Below are 5,762 nucleotides of genomic sequence, written 5' to 3' on the forward strand. Positions count from 1 at the left end.
GGCAAGAAGTCCCTGAATGTCGTAAGAGGCGACAAATGGATAGGAGTCGAGAGGAGGAGAGTGTGTGCGTGTGCGTGTGCATGTGCGTGTGCGTGGGTGCCTTTGTGCGTGTGTTTGTGTGTGCGTGTGTGCGTGTGTTTGTGCGTGTGTGAGTGTGTGTGTGTGCGTGATTGCGTGCGTGCGTGTGTGTGTGTGTTTGTCCGCTCGGCTTCCAGAGATAAGAATACGTCCGGGGCAAGAAGGCCCTGCCTGTCTTAAGAGGCAGCTAATGGATAGGAGTCGAGAGGTGGAGAGTGTGTGCGTGTGCGTGTGCATGTGCGTGTGCGTGGGTGCCTGTGTGCGTGTGTTTGTGTGTGCGTGTGTGTGTGTATGTGTCCGTTCGGCTTGCAGAGATAAGAACACGACCGAGGCAAGAAGGCCCTGCCTGTCGTAAGAGGCGACAACTGGATAGGAGTCGAGAGGTGGAGAGTGTGTGCGTGTGCGTGTGCATGTGCGTGTGCGTGGGTGCCTGTGTGCGTGTGTTTGTGTGTGCGTGTGTGTGTGTGTGTGTCCGTTCGGCTTGCAGAGATAAGAACACGACCGAGGCAAGAAGGCCCTGAATGTCTTAAGATGCGGCTAATGGGTAGGAGTCGAGAGGTGAAGCGTGTATGTGTGTGTATGTGTGTGTGCGAGTGTGTGTGTGTGTGTGTCCGTTTGGCTTGCAGAGATAAGAACACGTCCGAGGCAAGAAGACCCTGCCTATCGTAAGAGGCGACTAATAGGTAGGAGTCGAGAGGTGAAGAGTGTATGTGTGTGGGTGCGTGTGTGCGTGTGTGTGTGCGTGTGTGAGTATGTGTGTGTGCGTGTGAGTGGCGTGTGTGCGTGCGTGTCTGTGTGAGTGTGTGTGTGTGTCTGTTCGGCTCGCAGAAATAAGAATGCGTTCGTGGCAAGAAGGCCGTGCCTGTCTTAAAAGGCGACTAACGGATATGAGTCGAGAGGTGGAGAGTGTGTGCGTGTGCGTGTGCGTTAGCGTGTGTGCGTTTGTGCCTGTGTGCGTGTGTTTGTGTGTGCGTGTGTGTGTGTGTCCGGTCGGCTCGCTGAAATGAGAACACGGCCGTGGCAAGAAGGCCCTGGCTGTCGTAAGAGGCGACTAATGGGTAGGAGTCGAGAGGTGAAGAGGGTATGTGTGCGTGCGTGTGTGCGTGTGTGTGTGTGTGAGTGTGTGTGTACGTATGTGTGTGTCCGTTCGGCTCGCAGAGATTAGAATACGGCCGTGGCAAGAAGTCCCTGCCTGTCGTAAGAGGCGACTAATGAATAGGAGTAGAGAGGTGAAGAGTGTATGTGTCTGCGTGTGTGTGCGTGTGTGTGTGTGAGAGTGTGTGTGTACGTATGTGTGTGTCCGTTCGGCTCGCAGAGATAAGAATACGGCCGAGGCAAGAAGGCCCTGCCTGTCTTAAGAGGCGACTAATAGGTAGGAGTCGAGAGGTGAAGAATGTATGTGTGTGTGCGTGTGTGCGTGTTTGTGTGTGTGTGAGTGTATGTGTGTGTGCGTGTGTGCATGCGTGTGTGAGTGTGTGAGTGTGTGTGTACGTATGTGTGTGTCCGTTCGGCTCGCAGAGATTAGAATACGGCCGTGGCAATAAGTCCATGCCTGTCGTAAGAGGCGACTAATGGGTAGGAGTCGAGAGGTGAAGAGTGTATTTGTGTGTGTGTGCGTGTGTGCGTGTGTGTGTGCGTGTGTGTGTGTGAGTGTGTGTGTGTCCGTTCGGCTCGCAGAGATAAGAACACGGCCGTGGCAAGAAGTCCCTGCCTGTCGTAAGAGGCGACTAATGAATAGGAGTCGAGAGGTGAAGAGTGTATGTGTCTGCGTGTGTGTGCGTGTGTTTGTGCTTGTGTGTGCGTGTGTATATGTGTCCGTTCGGCTTGCAGAGATAAGAACACGGCCGTGGCAAGAAGTCCCTGCCTGTCGTAAGAGGAGAATAATGTGTAGAAGTCGAGAGGTGAATAGTGTATGTGTGCTTGCGTGTGTGTGTTTGTGTGTGAGTGTGTGTGTGTGTGTGCGTTCGGCTCGCAGAGATAAGAACACGGCCGTGGCAAAAAGTCCCTGCCTGTCGTAAGAGGAGAATAATGGGTAGGAGTCGAGAGGTGAAGAGTGTATGTGTGTGTGTACGTGTGTGCGTACGTGTGTAAGTGTGTGTGTGAATGTGTGTGTGTCCGTGCGGCTCGCAGAGATTAGAATACGGCCAAGGCAATAAGTCCATGCCTGTCGTAAGATGCGACTAATGGGTAGGAGTCGAGAGGTGAAGAGTGTATTTGTGTGTGTGTGCATGTGTGCGTGTGTGTGTGTGTGTGCGTGTGTGTGTGTGAGTGTGTGTGTGTATGTGTGTGTCCGTTAGGCTTGCAGAGATAAGAACACGGCCGTGGCAAGAAGTCCCTGCCTGTCGTAAGAGGAGAATAATGGGTAGGACTAGAGATGTGAATAGTGTGTGCGTGTGCGTGTGCGTGTGCGTGTGTGTGTGTGCGTGTGTGTGTGTGTCCGTTCGGCTTGCAGAGATAGTAGCACGACCGAGGCAAGAAGGCCCTGCCTATCGTAAGAGGCGACTAATAGGTAGGAGTCGAGAGGTGAAGAATGTATGTGTGTGTGCGTGTGTGCGTGTTTGTGTGTGTGTGAGTGTATGTGTGTGTGCGTGTGTGCGTCCGTGTGTGAGTATGTGTGTGTGTATGTGTGTGTGTATGTGTGTGTGTATCCCTTCGGCTCGCAGAGATAAGAATACGTCCGTGGCAGGAAGGCCATGCTTGCTGTAAGGAGCGACTAATGGGTAGGAGTCGAGAGGTGAAGCGTGTATGTGTATGTGTGTGTGTGTATGTGTGCAAGTGTGTGTGTGTGTGTGTCCGTTCGGCTCGCAGAGATAGGTATACGTCCGTGGCAAGAAGACCCTGCCTGTCTTAAGAGGCGACTAATAGGTAGGAGTCAAGAGGTGAAGAATGTATGTGTGTGTGCGTGTGTGCGTGTTTGTGTGTGTGTGTGAGTGTATGTGTGTGTGCGTGTGTGCATGCGTGTGTGCGTGTGTGTGTGTGAGTGTGTGTGTGTATGTGTGTGTGTGTGTGCGTGTGTGCGTGTGTGTGCGTGTGTGAGTGTGTGTGTGTGTATTTGTGTGTGTGAGTGTGTGTGTGTCCAGTAGGCTCGCAGAGATAAGAACACGGCCGTGGCAAGAAGGCCCTGCCTGTCGTAAGAGGCGACTAATGGGTAGGAGTCGAGTAGTAAAGAGTGTATATGTGTGTGTGTGTGCGTGTGTGCGTGTGTGTGCGTGTGTGGGTGTGTGTGTATGTTTGTGTGTCCGTTTGGCTTGCAGAGATAAGAATACGGCCGAGGCAAGAAGGCCCTGCCTTTTGTAAGGGGCGACTAATAGGTAGGAGACGAGAGGTGAAGAGTGTATGTGTGTATGCGTGTGTGAGTGTGTGTGTGCGTGTGTGAGTATGTGTGTGTGTCCGTTTGGCTTGCAGAGATAAGAATACGGCCGAGGCAAGAAGGCCCTGCCTCTTGTAAGGGGCGACTAATAGGTAGGAGTCGAGAGGTGAAGAGTGTATGTGTGCGTGCGTGTGTGCGTGTGTGTGTGAGTGTGTGTGTATGTGTATGTGTGTCCCTTCGGCTCGCAGAGATAAGAAATCAGCGGTTTCAAAAAGGCCATGCCTGTCGTAAGAGGTGACTAATGGGTAGGAGTCGAGAGGTGAAAAGTGTATGTGTGTGTGTGTGTATGCGTGTGTAAGTGTGTGCGTGTGTGCGTGCGTGTGTGAGTGTGTGTGTGTATGTGTGTGTGTGTGAGTGTGTGTGTCCGGTTGGCTCGCAGAGATAAGAACACGGCCGTGGCAAGAAGGCCCTGACTGTCGTAAGAGGCGACTAATGGGTAGGAGTCGAGAGGTGAAGAGTGTATGTGTGCGTGCGTGTGTGTGTGAGTGTGTGTGTATGTGTGTGTCCCTTCGGCTCGCAGAGATAAGAAAACAGCGGTGGCAAGAAGGCCATGCCTGTCGTAATGGGCGACTAATGGGTAGGAGTCGAGAGGTGAAGAGTGTATGTGTGCGTGCGTGTGTGTGTGAGTGTGTGTGTATGTGTATGTGTGTCCCTTCGGCTCGCAGAGATAAGAAATCAGCGGTTTCAAGAAGGCCATGCCTGTCGTAAGAGGTGACTAATGGGTAGGAGTCGAGAGGTGAAAAGTGTATGTGTGTGTGTGTGTGTATGCGTGTGTAAGTGTGTGCGTGTGTGCGTGCGTGTGTTAGTGTGTGTGTGTGTGTGTGTGTGTGTGTGAGTGTGTGTGTCCGGTTGGCTCGCAGAGATAAGAACACGGCCGTGGCAAGAAGGCCCTGACTGTCGTAAGAGGCGACTAATGGGTAGGAGTCGAGAGGTGAAGAGTGTATGTGTGCGTGCGTGTGTGTGTGAGTGTGTGTGTATGTGTGTGTCCCTTCGGCTCGCAGAGATAAGAAAACAGCGGTGGCAAGAAGGCCATGCCTGTCGTAATGGGCGACTAATGGGTAGGAGTCGAGAGGTGAAGAATGTATGTGTGCGTGCGTTTGTGCGCGTGTGTGTGTGAGTGTGTGTGTGTATGTGTGTGTGTGTGTGTCCCTTCGTCTCGCAGAGATAAGAAAACAGCGGTGGCAAGAAGGCCATGCTTGTCGTAAGAGGCGACTAATGGGTAGGAGTCGAGAGGTGAAGAGTGTATGTGTGTGTGTGCGTGTGTGAGTGTGTGTGTATGTGTGTATGTCCGTTTGGCTTGCAGAGATAAGAATACGGCCGAGGCAAGAAGGCCCTGCCTCTTGTAAGGGGCGACTAATAGGTAGGAGTCGAGGGGTAAAGAGTGTATGTGTGTGTGCGTGTGTGTGTGCGTGTGTGAGTATGTGTGTGTGTATGTGTGTGTGTCCGTTAGGCTTGCAGAGATAAGAATACGGCCAAGGCAAGAAGGCCCTGCCTCTTGTAGGGGCGACTAATAGGTAGGAATCGAGAGGTGAAGAGTGTATGTGTGTGTGCGTGTGTGCGTGTGTGCGTGTGTGTGTGTGTGAGAGTATATGTGTGTGTGCGTGTGTGCGTGCGTGTGTGTGTGTCTGTGAGTGTGTGTGTGTCTGTATGTGTGTCCCTTCGGCTCACAGAGAATAGAAAACAGCGGTGGCAAGAATGCCATGCCTGTCGTAAGAGGTGACTAATGGGTAGGAGTCAAGAGGTGAAGAGTGTATGTGTGTGTGCATGTGTGTGTGTGTTTGTGCGTTTGTAAGTGTGTGTGTATGTATGTAAGTGTCCGTTCGGCTTGCAGAGATACGGACGAGGCAAAAAGGACATGCCTGTCGTAAAAGGCGACTAATGCGTAGGAGTCGAGAGGTGAAGAGTGTATTTGTGTGTGTGTGTGTGTGCGTGTGTGCGTGCGTGTGTGTGTGAGTGTGTGTATCCGTTCGGCTTGCAGAGATAAGAATACAGCCGGGGAAAGAAGGCCCTGCCTCTCGTAAGAGGCGACCAAAAGGGAGGAGTCGAGAGGTGAATAGTGTATGTGTGTGTGTGACTGTGTGTGTGTCCGCTCGGCTCGCAGAGATAAAAATACGGCCGTGGCAAGAAGGCCCTGCCTGTCGTAAGAGCCGAATAATGGGTAGGAGCCGAGAGGTGAAGAGTGTATGTGTGTGTGTTTGTGTGCGTGTGTGCGTGCGTGTGTGAGTGTGTGTGTGAGTGTGTGTGTGTGTCAGTGTGTGTGTGTCCGGTCGGCTCGCAGAGATATGAGCACGGCCGTGGCAAGAAGGCCCTGCCT

This window comes from Diabrotica undecimpunctata, unplaced genomic scaffold (genome assembly GCF_040954645.1).
Source record: "Diabrotica undecimpunctata isolate CICGRU unplaced genomic scaffold, icDiaUnde3 ctg00000572.1, whole genome shotgun sequence".
Classification (NCBI taxonomy): domain Eukaryota; kingdom Metazoa; phylum Arthropoda; class Insecta; order Coleoptera; family Chrysomelidae; genus Diabrotica; species Diabrotica undecimpunctata.